This window comes from Bos indicus, chromosome 1 (assembly GCF_029378745.1).
Source record: "Bos indicus isolate NIAB-ARS_2022 breed Sahiwal x Tharparkar chromosome 1, NIAB-ARS_B.indTharparkar_mat_pri_1.0, whole genome shotgun sequence".
NCBI classification, from domain to species: Eukaryota; Metazoa; Chordata; class Mammalia; order Artiodactyla; family Bovidae; genus Bos; species Bos indicus.
In genome coordinates this window covers 128,143,818-128,169,728 of record NC_091760.1, presented here as the reverse complement: position 1 = coordinate 128,169,728, position 25,911 = coordinate 128,143,818, and the positions used below count along the sequence as shown (strand labels likewise).

The following is a 25,911-nucleotide window of genomic DNA, read 5'->3' as shown; positions in this document are numbered from 1 at the left end:
AGGTAGGTAGGTTGATAGTAGGCAAATAGGTGGATGGATGGAGGAGTGAGTAGATGAGTGGGTTAATTGGTGGGCGGGTCTATGAAGGCACGTATGGGTGAGGTGACATCACAGAGTTGAGTGGGGATGAAAATGCAGTCCTGATTCTTCTGTAAACACCCGAAAGTCAAGGCAGCACCCTCAACCTAGTCATCTCTGTATCCCAGGGCCCAGCACAGGCCTGATACATAATAAGTATTCAAGAAACATTTGGCAAGTAAGTGACTCCATTAGAATTAATGATCACCAGCCAGTTCCAAGAGTTCAGCCAAATCTCACCCCCTTTTTGGCCTCAGTTTCTTGTGTAAATTAGATATGAAGAGACCTGCCACAGGAATTTCTAGTGTTATTGGTGCTAGAGAAGGGAGAATGGGCTTGGGGACCTGTTTCAGATTCACCACGTGACAGACCTCAGGCCACCAGCATCTCTTACTTCACCCACTTTAAGCCCCCACATCTTTGCCCTCTCTGAAGCACTTCACACACTTTATCTTATTCAACACTGAGACAAGTGTTATTATAATTACGCCTCTTGAACAGATGAGGTGACTGAGGGTAAGAAACGTTGAAGCTGGATCCATTGGTGTTGAAATCCTGGCTCTACTATGTAAACTTGGGCAAGTCATTTCACCTCTTGGAACCCCTCAAAAATGTAAAGATGAAATGGGATAAAACATTTAAAGTGTTCAGTCTACAGGAGGTAATTAAAAGTGGTTTTCTTTGTTGGCCATGCCAGGAAGGTGCAGAAATGAGATTCCGCTCTTTTTACCAACCATGCTGATAACTTGAAGTCAACAAGAAAGATTAAAGTTCTGCTTAGGCTATGGTGCTTCAATTATATGTGAGGAAGATTTCAGTAACACATTTAGAAACTTGTAATGTTTAGAATAACTAAAATAATCAATGAGCTTCTGTACCTACCCCAGCCCTAAGGTAATGGGGTTCACCAGTTGTTTGAAAAGAAGTTTCTCTAGTCTAGTGGCTAAGCCACCTCTTGTGCGACCCTTTTGTGCTGTTTCTTTCCCCCGCTTGCCCCCTGGTGGTGAATGTAGGCACAACAGGTTCGGTATCTCACCGATTTGCATTTAAGCCTGCCCCGCTCGCGGCTGCTGCCAGATGCCGTCTAGCGGCTACTCTTAACACTGCAGCTCAGGAAAGGGTGTGCTACGGAAAGGATTGAATGTCCCTTGCCTGAACCTCACTTCCGGATTTGGTCCCTCACTGGCTGTGGGACCTTGGGCATATCGTTTAACTTTCCCGAACGTTCGTTTCCGCATCAACAGAATGGGTACTACACCTACCTCAGAGAGTTTTCCTGATGAATAAGATAACTGAGGCACAACTCCTAATAAAAGGTAGATGTGCCATAAAATTTAGCTCTTCTAATAAAATGAAAAAGTTAAATAGCGTGATTGAATTATCACAAACTCGCTTACTGATTTCTTGGCAGAATGATGGGCCACGGGGCAGGGCAGTTTTGAGAACAGGGGAAGGAAGGAAAAGGAGATTGTTAGGAAAACCCAGGGCTTCAAGCACAGGTGGGGAATGTAGGTGCAGAGTGGGGAAGACATTCAAGATCCAGCCAGTGACCTTGAGATGTGACCTCTACTTGTGTTTTTAGGACACAGGCATGTGAAAACCACAAGACACAGCAGAATCCAAGACATGAATGGCAGCAAGTGTTCCAAGAAGGAATATGGGCCAGGCCAATCATGGAGGGCTCCCTGGAGATGGGGATATTTAAGCTGGGATGGGATTTGGAGAATAAAGAAGGGCTCTAGGGGTATTCCAAATCAGGGAGGGGAGGAAGAATGAAACAGAACAAAGGGTCCAGCATCTTTGTGAAGGAGACCAACAAGAGAGAAGGCAGGAGCAGGAGGTCAAATCAGACCACCTTGGGGCCAGGAGCTTCACCTGGGCCCTCTGGATGGAGAGAAGCCAGTGCAAATGTTCAAACAGGAGCTGGCATTTGCAGACACTGTGCCCAGCTGCTTAACCTGGCATCTCTGTATAGGATGGATGGAAAGAAGAAAGACTAGATTTGGTCAAACGCACAAAGAATTCAAAGTTACAATCCCTGAACCTGGTGTTAGGGAGGAAAAACAAAGGGACACAGCTGTCTCCTGGCACTTCCACTTTACAGCAGGCTCTGCTGGGCCTACTGCTGAGTGTAACTCTTTCATACTTGGCCAGACCCCTGTGCAAGCCTGCAGCTGCCTCATCAGGGGCAGGCAAGCAGCAACCCTTCTCTGCCGCACTGCGGCAGCAGCTGCTATCACCTTGAGGCAGTGGGACCTGATGCAGGGCCAGTCCTAGAGCAGCTGAGCACCAGGGTCATCTGGGAGACCTGGGGCCCTCGTGGAAACACAGACTCCCAGCTCCAGCTCCAAGCAACTGAACCAGAATCTCTGGGGTTTGGCCCTAGACTCAGAATTCTGTCTCTTTTTTTTTGGCCCAGTCATGTGGCATGTGGGATTTTAGTTCCCAATCAGGGATTGAACCCATGCCCCTTGCATTGGAAGCATGAGTCTTAACCACTAGACTGCCAGGAAAGTCCCTGGACTTAGAATTATTTTTAAGTATCCTAAAATGCAAAGTTGGTGTTATTTTTCAAAGCTTACTTATTTTTGGCTGTGCTGGGTCTTTGTTGCTGCATGGGCTACTCTCTAGTTGCCGTGTGAGGGCTTCTCATTATGGTGGTTTCTCTTGTCAATCACGGGTTCTAGGGCATGAGGGCTTCAGCAGTTGTGGTTTCCAGGTTCTAGGGCACAGGCTCAGTAGTTGTGGTACTCAGACTTAGTTACTCTGTGGTATGTGAGATCTTCCCAGATCAGGGATCAAACCCATGTCTTCTTCATTGGCAGGCAGATTCTTTACCACTGAGCCATGACAGAAGCCCCTAGACTTAGAATTCTAAATATCTCTGCAGGTGATGGACATCCTTATCCAGCCTCAGGATACTTGGTGAGCAGGGAACAAGCAGCGATATGGAGTCAGACAGACTCAGGTCAGTCCCAGGCCCATTCCTTTTCAGCTGTGCTGCTCTGGTTGCTCTGGGCAAGTCATTTCACCACTCTAAGTGCCAGTGTCCCACCCACAAAATTGGCATGAAAGACTCTCCCAGAGGATGGTGGAGGCTGTCAGCAGGGAGTCAGGCACACAGCAGGTAGTTAGTAGATGACAGATTAAACCTGGGCATGCCCAGGGGCCCTGACTGTCCTTACTTACTCTCCATACATACAGCCTGTATGTATGACTGTATGTATGTATGTATGACTGAATTGTATGTATGTATGTATGACTGTATGTATGTATGACTGAATTGATAATTCAGTCTCCCCAAGAAGAAGTGGCTGGAAATGACTTTGGGGGAAAAGAGGGAAGTCCCCAGGAAGGGCCTGATGCAGCAGATCTCAAAAGCAAATGTTGAGATTTGGCCTGGCTTTTCCACTGAGTGTGACACCATCCCATCTGGCTGGACCTGGAAGAAATGGTGGGGCAGCCAGGGCTTGTCCCTAGGGCCTCACGTCCCTTCAGGGGCTCCTCTTCCCTTTGCTCAAGCAGACTCCCAGGCTCTCTCACCAATGGAAGTGTGTGCATTCATTCTTTTTTGGTTTTGTTTAAATGTAGTTCAATTATCACTGCTGACACACCTCATTAACATGAAATTCTTCACCATACATACTAACTGCAGTAAAGTTCCCCTCTCCCTTCCGTGGGGGTGGGGAGAGAGAGAACTACTCTGGAAGATAATTTTCACTGAAATCTAACCAGACTTTGTTAAAGGGACTGTGACAAGATTATAAATGATATGAAAAATGACATTTTAACATTTGGCCATCAACAAGGAAATGGCTTGCTTATATAAATTTTTGTTTCGTTTGTGGCTGTGCTGGATCTTCATTGCTGTGCGTGGACTTTCTCTAGCTATGAAGACTGGGGGCCACTCATCCTTGCTTCTCATGGCCGTGGCTTCTCTTGTTGCGGAGCACAGGCTGTAGGCCCACAGTCTTCAGTAGATGTGGTGCATGGGCTTAGTTGCTCTGTGGCATGTGGGATCTTCCCAGACCCCAGGGCTCAGGGGCTCAAGCTCATGTCCCCTTTGCTAGAAGGCAGATTCTTAGCCACAAGACCACCAGGAAAGTCCCAATTTTTGTAATTTTTCAATAATTCTACCGTCACATTTCCCAGGCACCTTCACCTCTCCATCTCTCCTTTCACCTCAGGCTTAGCTCCCAGGATCACTGCCTGTATTCAGAAGTTTCCCAGCAACCCAGGACCCCAAGGGCTATGGGTGGTTGTGGAGTGACAGTTTATGGTGGCCTGAACCAGGGGCTAGAGGCAGTGTGCATCCTGAGATACAGTGAGGATCTGACCACTGGCTGGGTGTAAGAAGACAGGAGGGAATTGAACATGATCAACCCTAAATATTCATTGGAAGGACTGATGCTGAAGCTGAAGCTCTAATACTTTGGTCACCTGATACGAAGAACTGACTCGTTAGAAAAGACCCTGATGCTGGGAAAGATTGAAGGCAGGAGGAGAAGGGGATGACAGAGGATGAGATGGTTGAATGGCATCACCAACTCAACAGACATGAGTTTGAGCAGGCTCCTGGAGATACTGAAGGACAGTGAAGGCTGGTGTGCTTCAGTCCACCGGGTCGCAGAGTCAGACATGACTGAACAACAACCACTTCTGGTCTGGACAGGGGAAAGCCAGGAAGGGAATGGGGTGGGAAGGGTGTTAAGACACACAGGAGAAGGACCAAGTTTGGGATGGGAGAAGGTCATTAACCTCTCAATGGGCAAGAGGAGGAGAGATATATCAGGATTCCTGTTGACTCCCAAACTCAACAGATTCAATAGGGACTTAAACACATGCTGCAGTGTTCTGTTCTGTATGTATGTTTCCTTCTCCCATAAGAGAAGTCCAAATGAGCATGCAGGGCAGGTGTTGAGGCACTGGCAAGTTATCCAGGATCCAGACCGCTCCCACTGAGAGAGTCATTTCCTAGGCAGGTTGATAAGAAGTCCAGGGGACCCCAAGGAGACAGGGGTCTGGAATTCTCAAGGAGGAAGAAAGGACAAACTTTTTTGTCCCTCTACATTCCTTAGGATTATATAACAATAATGTATCCTGCTTGAGGACAGTCTCTGGAAAAAAAAAAAACAAAAAAACCTTCTGACTAATCCTGTTATCTTAAGGTGTAAATTATGGGAGTATGTCTAGTGAGGTCTTTACAACCTCCAGACATTCCTTTGATTAACTGTAATAACTAATTGGAGAGTATATAACTCCATAGCTAACACTAGCAAGGGGGTACTCTTTCTGCCCCCTTCTGATGCCTATGTCAGAAGCTTTCTCTATCTCCTTTATACTTTAGTAAAACTTTATTACACAAAAGCTCTGAATCTGAGCGATCAAGCTTCGTCTCTGGCCCTGGATTGAAATCCTCTCCTCCGGAGGCCAAGAATCCCAGCGTCTTTGCGTGGTTCAACAACAACCTTTCACCATCATTTGCGATCTACCACTCAGAACCTATCCTTGAAGTCAGGTCACGATCCAAGTTGGCAGTGGAGTCAAACATGACATCTCCCTCCAGTCAGTGAAAAGGAGGAAGGGGAAATGATAGACGGGAGGTGATCCCAAGTCAAGTCTTCCCCACCCCCACCCCCCCAACTGGACCAAGTCATGGAGCCACAACCATAGGCAGGGGAGGCTGGGAAATACCATCGTCTTTTTGTGGACAACAACGTATCCCGGTAATTATCAGTGATCCGTTACCAGGTAAAAAGAGAGTAAATGCAACCCGTAGTCCCCGTTATAATCATCTTCCCCAAGATGCCAGAACTTTCCAAGGAGAGGTGTGGCTTCAGAAATGATGGTAATGACACCAGCGTTGCTCATCGAGAGCACCCAGAGTGGGAAGATGCCTGGAGAGTCCAGTAGAGCTACTCTTTCAGGGGCGGGCCGGGAAGAGCTGAGATGCAGGAGGGGTGAGGTCATGAAGCCCTAGGACTCGGGTCTGGAGCGCAGCGGGAGTTTCCGGCTTGGAACTCAGCGGAGAGGGGAGTGGCTGCAGGTTGGCCGCTAGATGTCGCTGCAGAGAGGTCGCCCGCGTGTGAACCGAGCCGGTTTCGGTAGAGCGGAGACCGCGGAGGGGACCCGCTGGAAAGACTGGTGCTCTGGTGCCTTGACCATGAGCAGAGATGACTTTTCCAGATTTTGGCTGAGGACAAAAGTAGAGAGATAGGGCAACAGCTGGAAATGGATCACGAGATTTAAAGAGGGCTTGGGTTTTTTTTTTTTCCTTTCCCTTTCCCAAAGACTGAAAGAGAATTGAGTCTTTAAATCCAGATCCAAAGAAGTCAATGGAGATAGTAGTTGAAACCTAAAGAACGAGGAGAAAAGTAGAGGAGTGAGGAGGCAGAAGAGGTGGGAATTGCAAACTCGGGAGGTTTGATTCTAGGAAAAGGAGGCATCTCTTCCACTGAGGGAGACGGACTGCCGAAGGGGCTGGGACTGGCGGAGGCGGCATGCGAGGCAGGTGTTTCAGGTTAAAGAGTGGTTTCTAAAATCGAAACGGGAACTTCAAGAGGCGGTCCAGCGGTTGGGATTCCGCGCTTCCAATGCCGAGGACGCGGGCTCCATCCCTGATCAGGGAACTAAAATCCCATGTGCCGCACTACAATAAAAACCATATAAATAAGGAAAATAAAAACTGGCTGTAGTTCCTTCCCCACCACCACCCTCCCCCCTCCTACCAGAGGGTCAGAGGCGGGAGGGGTTTCTCTTTTTTCCCTCCTCCTGGCAGAGGCTGGGGCACTGCAGGGACTCACAGGAGGTCCCCCGTTGCTTAGCTGATATATGTGGTCTTTGGCCACGATGTAAAAGGAAGACTGGATGTAGGTGTAGAGTCTGGGGAGGGTTACACTGCTGGGCTGTGAACAAAAGCAAAGCAGAAGGGAAGCGAGGGACTTCCCTGGCGGCCCAGTGGTTAAGACCCTGCACTTCCAATCCAGGGGACATGGGTTCCATCCCTGGTTGGGAAACTAAAGATCCTGCATGCCCTGCGGTGCAGCCAAAACAAACAAATCCAAAAAAACAGAGGGCAAAGAAGAACGGTGCCCTGGAGACATGCTCTAATTGGCAAAGGTGGCTGAGGGAATTTTATGAACAGGAAATTCTAATGCTCCACTTTGGGTCAGACACTACCAACAGTTGATTTACAATGTTGTGTTAGTTTCAGGAGTACAGCAAAGTGATTCAGTTATGAAGTTTTAGTCATTCAGTTGTGTCTGACTCACTGTGACCCCGCAGATTGTAGCCCGCCATGCTCCTCTGTCCACGGAAGTCTCCAGGCAAGAATACTGGAGTGGGTAGCCATGCCCTTCTCCAGGAAATCTTCCCAACCGAGGGATCGAACTCACATCTCCTGCATTGCAGGCAGATTCTTTACCATCTGAACCACCAGGGAAGGCCCTGATTCAGTTGTACAGGTACCTATATTCATTCTTTTGACAGACATAGTTAACGGATCATTGCACTCTTCTCTGGTGAACCTTGAAGTGATCTCAACCATTTTCCTGGGAAGTCACCACCAATGGATTAGATCAGAGGTCAAAAGGTATGGTCTGCAGGTAAATGTGACGCTCTGCCTGGTTCTCTAAGTAAAGTATTATTGGTGCAAAAACACACCTGCTCATTTACTTACTGTCTGTGACTGTTTTCCTGCTTCAAGGGCAGACGTGCATAATTGTGAACAGAGCTGGTATAGTCCAGAAAATCTCAAATATTTACTCTCTACCTCTGAAGAAAAATGTAGCTTGATCAGAGTCTGTGTGAGAGATTAAATACAATTGATCTCCTTGGATTCCAGGAATACTCTGCTCAAGACCAACTGAAGTTTTAAATTTTTCCTATTTTTGCTTTCTTTTCCAACATTGAAAAAGTGTGCCTGGGTGCTAAGTCACTTCAGTTGTGTCTGACTCTTTGCAACCCTACGGACTATAGGCCACCAGGCTTCTCTGTCCCTGGAATCCTCCATGCAGGAATACTGGAGTGGGTTGCCATGCCCTAATCCAGGGGATCTCCCCCACCCAGGGATCAAGCCTACCTCTCTACATCTCCTGAATTGGCAGGCAGGTTCTGTATCAGCTGAGTCACCTGGCAAGCCTGAAAAAGTGTGACAAAATAAATTGTCAAAAGTGCATTGTTTTTCAATGTACAACCAATGAATTTTCACATATGAATATATTCACGTAGCCACCACCCAGATCATGACAAAGTATTGAGTTGACCTAAAAGTTCTGTTGGGTTTTCTGGAAGGAGGTTTTGAAAACCCTGAAGGAACTTTTTAGCTAACTCAATACATGTCCAGCTCCGAGAAGGTTCCTTTGCACCCCTTCATAGTCAGTATTCCCCATCTGGAGATCACCTCCTTGACCAGCTGGTGGTCATAGAGTCTGACTTCTATGACTTGTTATTTTGCCTCTTCTTGGACTTCATGTGGATGGAATGATACAGTATGAGCTTTTGTGTCTCTTTTCATTCATTGTATGTCCATAAGATTCGTCTGTATTGCTGCATGTATCACTACTTTATTCTTCTTTCCTGCTGTGTAATATTTTATTGTATGGATATCCACAGTGTTTTATCCATTGTTCTGTTGATGGACACTTGGGTTTTTGGCTATAATGGAAAAGGTTAGGATGAACATTCTTTTGTGGGATGTATGCATTCATTTCTCTTTATTATAGACCCAGAAATGGAATTTCTGGATCGTGGAGTGTTTATCTTTAGCAAATATTCCCCAAATTGAATCAGTTTATTAAAGAAAGTGAAAGTGTTAGTCACTCAGTCGTGTTCGACTCTTTGTGAGCCCCATAGGCTGTAGCCCACCAGGCCTCTCCATCCATGGGATTCTCAATTTATACTTATGTGCAAAACTGCAGTTAAACAGCATGGAAACCTTAGTTGCTGGAGGGATGGCTCCTACAGAACACTCAGGTGGTATTGAATAAATAAGGGAAATGGCAGAACCAGTGTTTCTGGAGATCACAGCAGGAAGGTGGTCGTGCTCACCTGGTACAAATGTGGATCAGCTGAACGTCATTAATACAGTACAAAATAGACCATACCTCCTTGAGCCACCAGAACCTGAGGAATCCAGATTCCGGCTGGTCTGGGATTCTAGGGCCACTCAGGATGATGCCTTTCAACATTGGCTCACATAACCATACTCACAGGAGCCTGATGTACCCCTCTTCCCCTGGAAGGGGGTATATTCACAGAGTGGGCTTCTGAGTCAGGAAGGTTCTGAAGGAGTCAGTGGGCTTAGAAGGTAACATTTTAATCATTCAGCTGCTTAGGAAGCATGAGCCCTTAACCAGAGAAATCTAAAATAACCTTCCACCCCATGGCTAAGTTTCCTCTCTATGGCAGGTCTGTCCAGGACCCTCTCTCCAGGTCTCCCTTCCTTGGATAATAGCATAGTTTTCTGCCTGAGGCCTTGGTTTTCTCTGCCACTTAGTCTCCCTCTGCTGCTGCTTCTTGAGCTGGGTTCAGTTCAGTTCAGTCGCTCAGTCGTGTCCGACTCTTTGCGACCCCATGAATTGCAGCACGCCAGGCCTCCCTGTCCATCACCAATTCCCGGAGTCCACCCAAACCCATGTCCATTGAATCGGTGATGCCATCCAATCATCTCATCCTCTGTCGTCCCCTTCTCCTCCTGCCCTTAATCTTTCCCAGTGTCAGGGTCTTTTCAAATGAGTCAGCTCTTCGCATCAGTGGCCAAAGTATTGGAGTTTCAGCTTCAACATCAGTCCTTCCAATGAATATTCAGGACTGACTTCCTTCCCTGAATTAGCTGTAGTCTCTCTGTGCTACTCTGGAGTGCCCACACGACATCCTCTGTGGATTTCATTCATCAGATCTTAGGGTTTGGGGACTTGATTTTGTACCTGCCATAAGCTTAGTTTAGGACACACTGAATTTCTGTCCCTTTTGGGACACAGGAGTCCAGCAGGAAAATAGACACACAAGTCAAGGGCTTAGGAAACCTAGTTGGACCAGGATTCAGATTTGGTAAAAGAAGCGGCTGAGATCACTCAGGGTACATAAAGGGGAACAGCTGGAAGTTAACCTTGGGGAACACATCAGAATTTTAGGGCAGAACCGGTAGAGGAACAGAACTTAGAAAGAACCATACACTTAAAAAAATAAGAACATACTCATCAGTCTTGTCAATATGTTATAATTATTCAATGCACTTGAATATTTGCTCAGAAGGCTTTGTGTGTTATTAGTATTGGCACCTAGAAGAGCTTCTCTGTGAATTAGGCATCAGAAGGACTTTGGATCTGATGACCACTCTGAGACCTCTGATGGTCCACTCTGACTACAACCATCTCACAGAGTGATTTGAGGAAATCTCTTGAATTCTGGTCCCCAAGACTGGAGAGCAAAGTTTACTTGGACATGCCCCAGCAAGGCTGAGATGTGTGATCACATAAATGACAGCTTCAGAGCAGTGAGGACTTGCTGCTTGGGGGAAAGTACCCAGCTTTGTGTGAAGAACAAAGATTTACTATGTGAAGACACAAGCCTTGTCTGCCTAATCTCCATATTTCCATTACAACATCTGACTCTGTTCGGTGCTCCTTAAATACTTGTTGGATGGATGGATGAACAGATGAATGGATGGGTGGATAAGTGGATGGATGTTTGAGTGGATGGATGGATTGGGTGGATTAAGGGACAGATGAGGGGATAGATGGAGGGCAGGGGGAGGTTTTAGTCATCTGTTTTCCAATATGGTTAGGTTTCCTGCCTTACTCCTCTCCCATGGTCCAAACAAGCAGGACCCACCAAGAAAACATAGAGTCCCTTTACTTAATATGTTCAACTTCAAGGATGATACAGATTTTGTTTTCAAACCTGAGGTTTATGTTTACTCAACAAAAACATTGCATGTGTGGAACTCAAACCTTACAAAAAATAAGGTTGAGGGATTAATAATAAATGTGAGTATAAAAACTTCTAATACATTTATTAATATACAATCTCTAAAAGAACAATAGAGTACCACTAAAAAAAAAAAAAAAAACACCCAACATCTTAATGGCATTTGAAACATTTTAGGTTAGCAATAACCTAATATATAATTAATTCACAAGAAATACTTTCAGAATCTAGTTCTCTGACATTTCAAAAAGATTCTTGTACATCTGCTTGCCTTACTGAAATTATTGTGCATGAAAAGCACTGCTTTTCATCCGCTTCATTCCCCATGCAAATATTCACATCTTTATGACATTATGATCAGGGTCCCCAAGTCATGTCTGGAGTGACACACCATTTTCCTGGTTCCATTCTAATGGGGGTCCTGAGTGTGGAGAGGGGACTCAGGAGTCCAGCCACATGGATCAGCCTTTTGAACTAGAGGGATGCAATTGGGGAAGAATTCCTGTACCTGCCACACCTATTCCACAGGGCTTCTGGGAGAATCCCTGAAGAAAAATAGATGAGAGACTCTTAGTCACTTTCCAGGCCCTATGTAGCTTCTGTGCAGTTTATGTTATGGGTATTAGAAGAGGATCATCCTTCCAGACTGACTTTTACTCTCAGATCAGATGATGTCACTCACCTGCTCAAAGGGCTCGGGCCTGTCTTCTCACATGGCCAATGTGAAAAAGCCCTCCCCACAGCCTGCAGGGCCATCTGTGATCTGACCCCACTAACTCTCTGAGCTCAGCTCTTACAATTACTTCCTGGGCTAACTGGGCTGCTGCTGCTGCTGCTAACTCACTTCAGTCATGTCCGACTTTGTGTGACCCCAGAGACGGCAACCCCCCAGGCTCCCCTGTCCCTGGGATACAACCTGCCAAACTTGATCCCACCCCAGGACCTCTGGACTTGCGATTCCCTCTGCCTGGAATGCTCCTCCTTCTAATATGCCCACTTCTTCAATTCTCTGCTCAAAGGTCCATCCTCACAGACAACCTTACTCTTCAGCCCTATCTAAAATACCATCCACCTCCTCCTCTATTCTCTTGCCTTAATTTCTTTTTCTTCATGGCATTAATTTATTACTATTCTTATTTCTGTCTCCTCCACCAGAAAGGAATGTCCATGAAGGCAGCAAACTGTCTTGTGTCCATGGCACTAAGAACATGCAGAGGTGCTTGTAATAGTTTTCCATTGCTGTGCAACAACTCATCATAAAGCTAGTGACTTAAAACAACACACATTTATTATCTCAGTGTTTGTGTGGGTCAAGAATCCAGGTGTGGCTTAGCTGAGTCTTCCTCGCCTGGATTTCTCATGAGGCTGCAGTTGAGGAGTTGGCCAGGGGTGGAGTTTCATCTGAAGATATGATTGGGGAAGAAGCTACTTCCAAGCTCACATGTTGTTGGTAGGATTCAGTTCCTTGTGGATTGTTGGAATGAGGCCCTCACTTCCTTTCTGGCTATTAGTGAAGTGTGCCCTCAGTTGTCAGAGGGTCTCTCCCTAGTGTAGTTCACTACATGGCATCTTGCTTCATCAAAATCTTCAGTTAACAAGACAGAAGTTATGTTTTTATGTAACATAATCACGGAAGTGTCACCTCCTTTGCCATTTTCTACTGGTTAGAAGCAAGTCACAGGTCATACCCTTATTCGTACAAAGGTGTGAATATCAGGAGGTGGGGATCACTAGGGGATATTTTAGAGTCTATCTGCCATATTACTTGCTTCAGTTCAGTGCAGTCGCTCAGTCGTGTCCGACTCTTTGCGATCCCATGAACCGCAGCACGCCAGGCTTCCTGTCCATCGCCAACTCCCGGATCTTGCTCAAACTCATGTCCATTGAATTAGTGATGCTATACAACCATCTCATCCTCTGTCATCCCCTTCTCTTCCTATCTTCAATCTTTCCCAGCATCAGGATCTTTTCCAGTGAGTCAGTTGTTTGCATCAGGTGGCCAAAGTAGTCATTTGTTCATTTATTCATTTGTTGAAGCGTTTCAGCTTCAACATCAGTCCTTCCAATGAATATTCAGGACTGATTACCTTTAGAATTGACTGATTTGATCTCCTTGCTATCCAAGGGACTCGCAAGAGTCTTCTCCAACACCACAGTTCAAGAGTATCAATTCTTTGGCACTCAGCCTTCCTTATGATCCAACTCTCACATTACTTGCTTAGTAAATACCAAATATTATTAAATCCAATGCTAAAAGGTGGTACTGGGCAGGAGAGCTGTAACATTTAAGCTTTTTGCAATTCCTCTCTTGTACGATATAGAACTTCGTGAAATTGAGTTGTTGTTTGTTTTTTTCCCCCTCAGCTTCCTTCTAATGCTTTGTGATTAGCCTCGTCTGCTAGCGTGTGTGGACTGTCCCAGGTTTTGAGGACTCACTCAAGAGAAGTGACCCACACACACTCAAGAACCCTACAACCCCAAAATCACCATTCACAGAACTTATTCTTTATCTGCCAGGATCTCTGGAATTAATGACTTGTGTCTTATTTATTCCATGCTGGAAGTGGTGTTCTTCTTGAATGGGCACTTTGCATTTATGAGGTCTTGCAGCTAGCCAAGTTAATAATGCATCTAATGAAAAAGAAAGAAAAAAAGAAGCGTGGTTCAGTTGGATAGATCTTATTAATATGATTCAATTTTAAAAGGGCCATTACTTCAGAGTCTTCATGTCTGGGATGCAGTTAAAGAAATTTTTTTTTCAGAGTCACTATGACAACAGAGAGATCCCCCCCTCCCACACACACACGTACTCCCCTGAATCAATTACAGATTTGTCCATGTAAGGAACTGGAACACATCCAGCTTATTGGGAATTCTTTTTTGCCTCCTTTGGCAAAAGCTCCAACTTATCCAAAGTGAGCAGGAGTCTCAAACCCATCAATATTTACTGATGAAGTCATCACCATTCATTAACAGGGACTTGATCAGCAGACATTTATTGATTGCCAGGCATGTGCAAGGCACTCTTGGGAATTCAGAGCCATCACTATCTGAGAAGCTCACAGGCCCACTGCAGTGACGAGCCACAGCCACATGAAGCAGCAGGAGCTGAGTGGGGTCTACCTCTGGGTGGTACAGACCCTGCTCAGGCACTTGGGATCTGCACAAATGACCTTGCTGAAGAATCATGATGTCATGATGTGCATGCTGAACACTTCTGCCCTGCAAGAAGGGGGCAGGCATCTTGATCTGGAAGGGAGGGCTGCCCTGATGCACAGCATGAGACATGGTCGCAGAAACCTGCTCTGGGCCTTGATTTTATACAAACTCAACCACTAAATTGCTGGGTCATCTAAGCATGTCACTTAATCTGTCTGCTGCTGCTGCTGCTAAGTCACTTCAGTTGTGTCCGACTCTGTGCAACCCCAGAGACGGCAGCCCACCAGGCTCCCCCATCCCTGGGATTCTCCAGGCAAGAACACTGGAGTGGGTTGCCATTTCCTTCTCCAATGCATGAAAGTGAAAAGTGAAAGTGAAGTTGCTCAGCTGTGTCCAACTCCTAGTGACCCCATGGATTGCAGCCTACCAGGCTCCTCTGTCCATGGGATTTGCCAGACAAGAGTACTGGAGTGGGTTGCTGTTGCCTTCTCCCTTAATCTCTCTAGCTATTGCTTTTATCCCTTACATTAAATAGGATTATGTTTTTTCCTGCTGAACCCACAGGGATCACATTGCTGTCTGCTGCTTGTTTGGCCAGAAGTCTCCCCAGACAGGCGTAGGAAGCTGTTCAGGCAGTGACAATTCACTACTGTCTTTGAGGCCCCAGTGTTACCGAGTTCAAGCCTGCTCTGCTTGCCACGTGTGTGTGTTTTAGTCACTCAGTCTTCCTATTCTTTGCAACCCCATGGACTATAGTCTGCCGGATTCCTCAGTCCATGGAATTCTCCAGGCAAGAATACTGGAGTGAGTTGTCATTCCCTTCTCCAGCAGATCTTCCTGACCCAGGGATCAAACAGGTCTCCTGCATTGCAGGCAGATTCTTTACTCTCTGAGCCACCAGGGAAGCCACATGACAGGCCAAAATGTTGGGTGACAAGGTGTTGAGATAAGGAATAACAACTTTATTCAGAAAGCCAGCAGACCAAGAAGATGGCAGACTAGTGTCTCAAAATAACCATCTTATTGGGGGTCTGGCCAGTTTTATAGAACACAGATGGGGAAGAGGTGAGGGAGTAAAGTAAAAAGCCAATTAATCTTGCAAATATTTCCTGGAATGGCCATTCTCAGGACAAGGATGTGTTAATTACCTTTTTCTTGCAGCCATTCACAAGTGGATAGGGTCAGGGTATTACCCTGAATAAAAGCACTTTGGTTTAACCCTCAAGCAGAGGGACAGAGTTCCCCACAGCAGACTGTTATATATAGCGTTTTAAGTTTCTTAAGTCAGGTCCAACTCTTCGCAACCCCATGGACTATAGCCTTCCAGGCTCCTCTGCGCATGGGATTTTTCAGGCAAGAATACTAGAGTGGGTTGCCATGCTCTATTCCAGGGGATCTTCCCAATCCAGGGATCGAACCCACAGTTCTTAAATCTCCTGCATTGGCAGGCAGGTTCTTTACCACTAGCACCACCTGGGAAGCCCATTATATATAGACAGTATTCTTTTAGTGAACAAAACCAACCAACAAACGAAAAACCTCAATATGTAATCAGATTTTATTCTTCCCAGTAACACCAGCAAAGTGCAGGCATGTCCTAGGCACTCATTGGGAAGTAGAGGCTTTTTGCAAGCTCTCCATTCTCTACCCACTCCTCACACTACCCTTATGCTAGCCTGTCACTCTTTCAAAGGGACTTTGGTCCATCCTATCTTTGGTTCTCCAAGACAGCAGGGAGAACCCCAGTTGTCCCAGGCCTGTTTTCCACCCCACCCCAGACTATGGCTCAACTCAACCTCTCTACTTTGGACCATTTTGTAACCCACAGAGGATCCAAGGGAGTAGGATAGGGTGTTGGAGCCGGGTATGATGGATAGAGAGAACGGCGCAGAGGAGAGAGGGGTGAGGGATATTTCTCTCTTTGTAAGATGTGTGAGAATATACTGGGTGCTCTGGGCATTGAGGGAGCAGCTAGATATAAGTGCTTTAGTTTCTTGGGTGGAAGGATTCTTTTGAGCCCCGTCCCTCAAGGGGAAGTGAACAGGTTTCTCATTAAGCCTCAAGCAGAAGAAACAACAGGAAAATGACATCAAAGCAAATCATCATCTAATTACTTAAAACCATTGAAAATAGAAAATTATAAAAGCAAGCAGCGGAGAAAAGACACATTATGTAAAGAGGAAGAAAGAGAAAAAATAACAGCAAAACAATGGAAATCAGTGTTTGTGCATGCGTGCTCAATCACTCAGTCATGTCTGACTATTTTGTAGCTCCATGGACTATTATTGCCCACCAGGCTTCTCTGTCCATGGGATTTTCCAGGCAAGAATGTTGGAGTGGGTTGGCATTTCCTCCTGCAGGGCATCTTTCCAACCCAGGGATTGAACCCGTGTCTCATGTGTCTCCTATATTGGCAGGTGGATTCTTTCCCACTGAGCCACCTGAGAAGTCAGAAATAAGTGATGCAACAACTTTAAAGGACTGAAAGATACAGGCTGTCAACCTAGGATTCTCTACCCAGTGAAAATATCTTTCAGAAACAAAGGTGACCTCAAGATATTCTTCAGACATACAAAAGCTGGAAGAGTTTATCACCACAAGACATACAGGGTAAGAAATGTTAAAGTGACTCCTTTAGGCAAAAGGAAATGACACTAGATGGAAATATGAGGCCACACAAGGAAATGGGGAGCATCAGAAATGGTAAATATGTAACAATAAAATGACTCTTTCTTATTTTAAAAATCACCTTAAAAGAGAAATTGATGGTTTAAAGCAAAAGTGATAACAATGTATCATGGAGTCTGTAACATTTGTAGATACAGGACTTCTCTGGTGGGCCAGTGGCTAAGATTCTATGTGCTCCCAATCCAGGGGACCCAGGTTTGATCTGTGGTCAGAGTACTAGACCCTACATGCCACAACTAGGAGCTCATATGTCACAATCAAGAGATCCCGTATGCTGAAACTAAGACTCAGCACAGACAAATAAATAAATAAAGCTTTAAAAATAAATGAGTTTTTAAAATGTAGACATAAGGTGTATGAAAACAACATTTCAGTGGGTAGGAGAGCTAATCAAAGTATAGTTTAATATGTTTATTATACTATTAATCAAGTAGTAAAATAATATCACAGCATGACTGTGATAACCTAAAAAATGTATACTATAACCCTAACACAACCACTGGCAATAAAAAAAAGAAGAGACATAAAAAATAAGCAAAGGAGTTAAAAAGAAATCATAAAAAAATACTCAATTAACAAAAAAGAAATAAAAATTGTGTTCAGTTCAGTCGTTCAGTCTTGTCTGACTCTCTGTGACCCCATGAATCGCAGCATGCCAGGCCTCCCTGTCCATCACCAACTCCTGGAGTTCACTCAGACTCACACCCATTGAGTCAGTGATGCCATCCAGCCATCTCATCCTCTGTCGTCCCCTTCTCTTCCTGCCCCCAATCCCTCCCAGCATCAGTCTTTTCCAGTGAGTCAACTCTTTGCATGAGGTGGCCAAAGTACTGGAGTTTCAGCTTTAGCATCATTCCTTCCAAAGAATCCCAGGGCTGATCTCCTTCAGAATGGACTGGGTGGATCTCCTTGCAGTCCAAGGGACTCTCAAGAGTCTTCTCCAACACCACAGTTCAAACGCATCAATTCTTTGGCACTCAGCTTTCTTCACAGTCCAACTCTCACATCCATACATGACCACTGGAAAAACCATAGCCTTGACTAGACGGACCTTTGTTGGCAAAGTAATGTCTCTGCTTTTGAATATGCTATCTAGGTTGGTCATAACTTTCCTTCCAAGGAGTAAGCGTCTTTTAATTTCATGGCTGCAGTCACCATCTGCAGTGATTTTGGAGCCCAGAAAAATAAAGTCTGACACTATTTCCACTGTTTCCCCATCTATTTCCCATGAAGTGATGGGACCATATGCCATGATCTTCATTTTCTGAATGTTGAGCTTTAAGTCAACTTTTTCACTCTGCACTTTCACTTTCATCAAGAGGCTTTTTAGTTCCTCTTCATTTTCTGCCCATAAGGGTGGTGTCATCTGCATATCTGAGGTTATTGATATTTCTCCTGGCAATCTTGATTCCAGTTTGTGCTTCTTCCAGCCCAGCGTTTCTCATGATGTATTCTGCATATAAGTTAAATAAGCAGGGTGACAATATATGGCCTTGATGTACTCCTTTTCCTATTTGGAACCAGTCTGTTGTTCCGTGTCCAGTTCTAACTGTTGCTTCCTTACCTGCACATAGGTTTCTCAAGAGGCAGGTCAGGTGGTCTGGTATTCCCATCTCTTTCAGAATTTTCCACGGTTTATTGTGATTCACACAGTCAAAGGCTTTGGCATAGTCAATAAAGCAGAAATAGATGTTTTTCTGGAACTCTCTTGCTTTTTCCATGATCCAGTGGATGTTGGCAATTTGATCTCTGGTTCCTCTGCCTTTTCTAAAACCAACTTGAACATCTGGAAGTTCACGGCTCACGTATTGCTGAAGCCTGGCTTGGAGAATTTTGAGCATTACTTTACTAGCATGTGAGATGAGTGCAATTGTGTAGAATGGGACAAATAGAAAATAGTAAAATGATACTATTAAACCCAACCAAATTATTAATCTCATGAAATAAAAATAGTTGAAACACCTCAAATAAAAAGCAGAGATTGTCAGGTTGAATAAAAAAGCAACATACAACTTTTTTATACTCACCAAAAAACACTTTAAATATAAAGACAAATAGATTAAAGGAGAAGGGATGGAAAAGATTGTACCACACTATCCTAAAGAAAACTGGAGTGGCTATGTTAACATCAGATGAAGTAGATTTCATATCAAAGATATTAAAAAGGGATAAAGAAATAAAGGGGCAATTTATCAGGTATACATAAAATCCAAATCATTTCTGTACCTAATAAAAACTTAAAAACACATGAAGCAAAAATTAATAATAGGTCTGAAAGAAGAAATAAATTATAGTAATTACAGTAGATGTCAACCACTCATTCAATAATTGATAGAAAAGGAGAAAAAAAATTAGTAAGGATCTGGAAGAGTTGAAAAACACTATTGACTTAATTTGCATCTATATGAGACTCCACCCAATAATAGCAGAATGTACATTCTTTTCCATTACTGTGATTAATTTGGGGCAAATTGATTACCCTTCTGTCCCTCGTTTCTCTGAGCATAGAATTCTACATTGGCAATGGTATCTTTCAGAATTCCAAGGCTATTTCCTAGCTTCCATCTTTTCTATTTTCAGTCCTGACTGAAGTCTGGAGTGTTAGCTGGGCCCTACATCTCTCATGGGCACTAATCTCTCATTTTTTTCTTCCAAGGGGTCACAAGATTGCAGAAAACTCCACCAGATCCCCACTCTCCTCCTGTCTCCTTTCTGCTTGACTTCTAATTGTAAAACGAGGGGGATGGGCTCCAGGTCCATTCATCCATTCATTCAACTTTAATACTATCTTCCTGGCACTGTTGTAGATAAAATAGCTGAAATCCTTGTTGTCCTTTTATGATTTCCAAATAAGATTTGTGTGAGTTCATCCAGTGCTTATTTGTTTCTTTTTTGCCTAGAAACATCTTTTGGTTGGGTTCAGCTTTTAGAGGACAAAATGAATATTTAGACTTATGATTCAGTAAATTACTTCAGTTCTTTGTGATTATTTTTTTGGCTCAAGGTCAGGTTTGAAGCCATCTCTTATTTTTTATTAAATGTGGTTATTTTGTGTTCTGTTCTTCCAGATTTGCCTTTCTAATTAGATTTCACCCAGCTAGATGGTAAAATGAGTTTGCCCTCCCTGATTGCTCTTCGGAGGGGCAGGGACTTGTATAATAAGCCTGTTGGCGTGGGGGAGATGAGGTTGCAGCTGGTATCAAGTACAATGAATCATGCATATACATAAATGATGGAGCATGGACCACCCTGGAGCAGGGAGGCCCTGATGACAGTTTTGAAAATTATACTTGTGTTAGGGAGAATGCAGGAGATTTGAAAGAACCTAAGAAATGACTTTTAACCTTTGCAAGATATTTATCTCCCTGGGGCTCTGAGGTGGCCAGCTGTGGAATGGAAGCATGTATGGGTTAGTCTTCCCACTTTAAATCTTGGTTGGATGTTTACTGTATTATTTGACATACACTTATCATGGGTTATTTAAATTTTCATCTTTTTGTGTCCTTTGTCTTTTCCCAAGTTTTTACAATGAGTGGGTACTTTTATAATCAGGGAAACCCATGGTAAATGGAACTTAAAAATAATATCAGTAATCTAGATATTGTGGTGTGTACAAAAAAAATATTTTGCATGGATGTGTAATTCTGTCGTAAGGCAGGCTGTGGGCCGCACAGACCTTTGGAACTTAGAACCTGATGACAATCAACCACCTCACCCAGGTGCCTAGGGGCCTCCCTGGTATCATTGTTACCTCATACCCTGTCCTAGACTTCTTGTTTTCCCCTAGTCAATCCTTTCAGGCTAGGGGCAGTAGCCCACTGTTTCTCTAAGTTTACAGAGCAGGACAAAAGAGGTTGTACAAATATTTGCTCAGCTTTTTTATGCTCAGCAGATTGAAACTGAATTGAAGATGGGCACCTGCTCCCAGCTGCTCCAGGCAGGGGCTGCTTGCACAGAAAGACAGTAAGTACTGCCTGGCAGAATATTCATGACTTGGCTGAGTCTGGGACTATTTTTATAAGATGGGAGGGTTCAACTTTCAATGAATTTTGAGTTTCCCTGGGGGCCAAAATGTGTATGTGGGAAGGACAAAATCTGGGAATAGAAGGGGAAACCAAGGTTATGAACAAATGGTCACTTGGGCTTTTTCCTTTCTCCTCTGTTTTACAGTCATTGATGGGCATGGCTTGCCCCCTATCACATGAATAATGATGATGAAAGATTACTCTTTTTCAGGGATCAATGTGCCGGGCACTGTGCTGTGGGCTTGTGCTACTCAGAACTCTTTCGGTTGCATGTTATGGAAAAACCAATTCTAGTTTGCTTGGGGGAAAAGCAGAGATTCACTGGACATGCAGGAGACTGGACATGTACTTGAAAAATTCAGGTCCTGGTTTTAGGCATGACAGGAAGCTGCCTCTCGACTGTTTTCCTCTGGGTGGTCAGCTTTGGCACAGCCACCTCAGGTGCTTATCAGGAGGCCACCAGCTGCTTCAGGCCACATCTTACCTCCTCACCAACCACAGAGGAAAGAGGCTGAATGGCAGTAATAGTTTTGAGATGCTTCCTCACATATATTTTCCCAGTAGGAATTCTTTTTTTCTCCTCCTTGTAGCCCCTTCCTCCTTTAAGTTCCAACCAAGGAGTGTTACTACGCCAGGGGCCAGGACGGGTGGGTACTACTCAGAACCCAAAGTCCACAGGGAGAAAGGAGGGGACACCCCCTCCAAGAAAAAAGGGGGATTGAAGCCATCAGAGAATCGGGGAAGCGAGGAAAGAGACTGAGAGGGAGAATCTAAGGAGAATATGATGCCTGGTTCCCGGAGAGGCCTGAGGCCACCTCTGTACCAAGTCTTGACCTAGAAGGGGGTATGGTAAAAAGACAGGAAGCTGTAAGCAGAGGGTCTTGTTTCCCACTTCCTTTTTGGAACTCTGCCCCTGTTTGGAACGCTTTTCTGTTTGGAAAATGCCCTGGGCCAACGCAGGAGGCTTGCAGCCAGGTGAGCCATAGTGAGGTATGTTTTGTGGGGAAATGGTTAGCAGTGGCACCCCTGGGTCCCCTTCAGTCCTGTTGTGACAGAGAAGGGATGCAGGAGCAGGTACTTGTTGGGGCTGAGCAGGTAGCAGGGAGAGACAGAACCACCATGGGGTCACAGTGGCTGGCAGGACAGGGTGGACATGTGACCCAACCAGAGTCAGGCCCAAGGCTTGCGGGAATGGTGGGCAAGGAGAAGCAGATTTTCTGCTGGCCTCGTGGCTGTGAGGTTGTGAGCCTGGATCTGCTGGGGTCTTGCAGAGAGCCTGAGAGTGCAGCTCACATGGAAGAAAGCAAAGCTGGGAGATAGAGCGTTCCTGAAAGCTTTAGTTTCCGGGCCTAAACCCAGGCATGAAGCAGATGTGCCCTGAGCTTTTAATTTACGTAAGTCAATCAATTCCTTCTTGTTTAAGTACATGCGAATTGGGTTGCCTGTCATTTAGAGCAGTGGTCTTCAGCAGCCTTTTTAAAAATTAATTTATTTGGCTGTCCCAGGTCTTAGTTGCTGGATCCAGGATCTTTGATCTTTGGTTGTGGCATGTGGGATCTAGTTCCCTGATCAGGGAATAAAACCTGGGCCCCCTGCATTGGGAGGTCAGAGTTTTAGCTGTTGGACCACCAGGGAAGTCCCCCTAGCAACCTTTTTGGCTCCAGGGACCAGTTTTGTGAAAGACAAGTTTTCCACAGAGTGAGGAGAGGAGAGGGTTAGGATGATTAAAGTGCATTACATGTATTGTGTGCTTTATTTCTATTATTATTACATTGTGATAATTTTCCTATGAGAATCTAATGCTGCAGGTGATCTGACAGGAGGCAGAGTTCAGGTAGTAACGTGAGCAATGCGTAGTGGCTGGTAAATACAGACGAAGCTTTGCAGTGCTTCTCACCTTCTGCTGCGCTGTCCAGTTCCTACTCAGGTTTGGGGACCCCTGATTTAGAGCAGAAAGTGCCCTACCTTGTGCAGGGAAGAGGCAGCCAGCACCAGGGAAGGTGTAGAGCCTGGACTTAGTGAGAGGATAGTCAGTGGGATTGTGAAGGAAAGGAGGAGAGGTGTTGGGTGGGTAGGGTGGCCTGAGAGCCAGGTGGGAGAATCTGGGTGATGCTAAAGGGGACAGTGAAACAATTTTGTCCTGGGAGGTGCAGTTCATGCCTGGGTAGCATTGTGTCAGAGGTCGGGGCAGGGAGGAGCTGAGCACAGCTTGGCACCCCAGGAATGGGAAGAGAAAGCCTTTAGAAGCCAAGGCTCCCTGGACCTTGAGCCTTCAGCTGAGGAAGGCAAAGCAGGAGACTGTGAACATTGTGAGACCATTGAGCAGATACACTTGGGAGCTGGCAAGAGATAGAATTTGGTGCTGGGAGTGCTGAACTGAGATGGAAAGTTCTGAGCAGAAAGCCAGAGAGTCGGTAGAAATGTGGGTAACATCTTTGTGTTGAGTGTGGATTTGGGAGCCACCAGTACAGGAATGGGGAGAAGGCAATGGCACCCCACTCCAGTACTCTTGCCTGGAAAACCCCATGGACGGAGGAGCCTGGTAGGCTGCAGTCCATGGGGTTGCTAAGAGTCGGACACGACTGAGCGACTTCACTTTGACTTTTCACTTTCACACATTGGAGAAGGAAATGGCAACCCGCTCCAGTGTTCCTGCCTGGAGAATCCCACAGAGTCGGACACGACTGAAGTGACTTAGCAGCAGCAGCAGTACAGGAATGAGAGAAGAGGCCACGTGAGAAACGCCTCCAGAAAGTGAGCTCAGAAGGTCAACAGTAAATACTTAGGAGCCCATTTTGCTCAAGACCTATTGCTCTAAGGTACGTAGAGGTCACTGTAGTTCTGGAACTGATACCAAAGGCCTCTCTGTCAGTCACAGTTGGTCAGATTATCTTGCGCAGAGAAATCAAGTAGTAATCCCCACCAGCTAGAGCCCAACATTTGAGAGAAATGACCCCTGCTCCCCCCGCCCCCATAAAGTATCAAATCAAGTTCCAACTGCAAGCCTCAAGTGTGTCTAACAGAGAGTTACAGAAATCAGTCAAGTGCTCAATGGCTTCCCGGTAGCTCAGAGAAGGGGTGGGGATGGAGGCTGCCAGGATGGCGACCTCCGCAGGGCACCTAGAGGCCACCCCGAGGGAGCAGCTGGTCTAGAGTTGACACACAGGGCCGGATGTGGTTGGGGCCGGAAGAGAACAAGGAGTAGGCTGGGGGCGGGGGTGGTCGGGAGGGCAAGGTGGCCAGAATCATGACAATTTGGGTCTATAAGGCTGCAGTCACCCAGTAACGGTGGGTCCCCAAAACGGGCGACCAGCTCAGCACCGGACCCCGGGTAGCGCCGGGTCAAGCCCACGGCCCACGGGCACCCCACACTAGGGCTCCAGGCCCGGGCCGTGTCTGCGCACCCGACCTAGGCGTGCGTCCACTCCTGATCCCGAGTCCGGCCCTGCGCTCAGGTGGCCGCGGTCCCCGCGCACTCAGCGTGCCCGTGACTGCGACTTTCGCCCGCCGAGATCTCCGATGGTTGTCCCGTCCCTGGGGCCTGTGTTTGGCCTCCTCCAGTCAGTGTCCTCTCCTCCGCTCCCTTCTAGCGTGCCGGGCCGCACCGCAACGCCGCCTCCGGGGCGGAGCTGGAGGGCGCCCAGCGCGGGGCGGGCCGGGCCCCGAGCGCAGCGAGGTCAGTAGGGGGCGCTGCGAGATGTCGCGCTGCCCGAAGTCGGTGCGCGCCGCCCTCGCCTCCCGCTGCGCCGGGCAGAGCAGGCGGCGAGCGCGGAACCGGGCGCGCTGCGGCGGAGCCGGGCCGGGCCGGGACCATGGGCGGTGAGCGCGGCGCGGGCCGCGGTCGAGGCGGTTGCCTTTGAGGCTGAGCGGAGCCTCCCACTGAGGCTCGAGGTGGGCGGGTGTCCTGGGGTTCGGGCTCGGACACCAAGGGGGTCTTCCGAACGCGCCAAGGCCGGGACGACTGGGCAGTGACTCCGGTGGGAGAGGGGTGCGGGGGCGGGGGAGGTCAGGGGCGCGCTTGCGGGTACCCGGTCTGAACCCGGCTACTAAGCTCCCTCCTCCATCCCCGCCTCTTCCCCAAACCCCGGCCCCGGACTCGCTCCTTCTCCCTAAGCCGACCCCTCAGCTCCCGCGCCCGGATCCCAGTCCCCGCCTTCTGATCCGCCGCCCTCTCTCCTAGCCCCAGCGCCCCCTAACCCGGCCTAGGATCCCGCCGCCCTTTTCCCAAGTCCTTGCCCCGCACCCCGCGGCGGGTGCCTCCCTTAAACCCCGCCACCTCCCGCTTCTCCACCTCCAGCTCCGCACCTCCTCTGCCTGGGTGCGCTGTCCCGCCCCTCCGGCCCGCGCCGGCCCGGCCCCCGCACTCTTGCCGCCTGGTTGCAGCCGGAACTGGAGCTCCCCTGCAAGATCCCCCTTCCCCGGCCGCCGCGAGCCCACGGGGCGCCAGGTAAGCAGGCGGCAGCAAGTTCTCGGCGGCCTTCCTCGGCGGTGGGGCCGGCTGCTCCGGCCGCTACCTGCGCGCGGCGCCCCCGGGAGTCCCGGGGCCCCGCGAAGGGGTAGCTCCGCGCGCGGGTGAACGTTCCGGGATGCTCAGATCAGGACTGCGGGGTTTCCACCCCCCGCAGTTGCTCTTGCTCGCGAACTTGTCTAGGTCGCAGCCTTTTAAAGCAGCCGGCTTTGTCATACATGCGAAATTGGATGTGCTTCGAGCTGGCCGCGTTCTTGGCGGCTGCAGCGGTCTTTCGAATTCTACCTGTGGGTGGGTGGTCGAAGGTTTAGCGGTGCAAGAGGCGTTGGAGCCATATTTTACCCGCTTCGGCGGGGCGTTTCGGTGGGGGGGTGGGGAGGACATCCCTGCCCGGCTGGCTAGTGCCTTCGTGGGAAGACAGGGTGCTTTGTAAGCATTCGAAAAGTAAAATCACGAGAGCTGTGGGATCAGATCGCGTGCGAATGGGGAAGCGTGGGGTGGGCGACTAAGGGAGCCTCAAGAAGGCTCCACAAGTTGGGGACATTTGTTGCTATTTGCAGAAGG

General features: G+C 47.1%; 1 protein-coding gene across 7 annotated transcripts in view; it reads left to right on the top strand.

Annotated features, from left to right (window-relative positions):
* PXYLP1 (2-phosphoxylose phosphatase 1) overlaps positions 1-25,911 on the top strand; it is a 113,750-nt gene that overhangs the window by 2,401 nt on the left and 85,438 nt on the right. The window contains exons 2-5 of one of the 7 annotated variants that reach the window (XM_070794016.1): positions 2,969-3,046; positions 7,567-7,669; positions 16,584-16,776; positions 20,747-20,817. The gene's annotated coding sequence lies outside the window, so the exon portion shown is untranslated. Of the gene's footprint in view, positions 1-2,968; positions 3,047-7,566; positions 7,670-16,583; positions 16,777-20,746; positions 20,818-24,621; positions 24,771-25,176; positions 25,327-25,911 lie in introns of those variants that run through there. The other 6 variants (XM_070794011.1, XM_019961687.2, XM_070794000.1 and 3 more) reach the window with 6 other exon arrangements.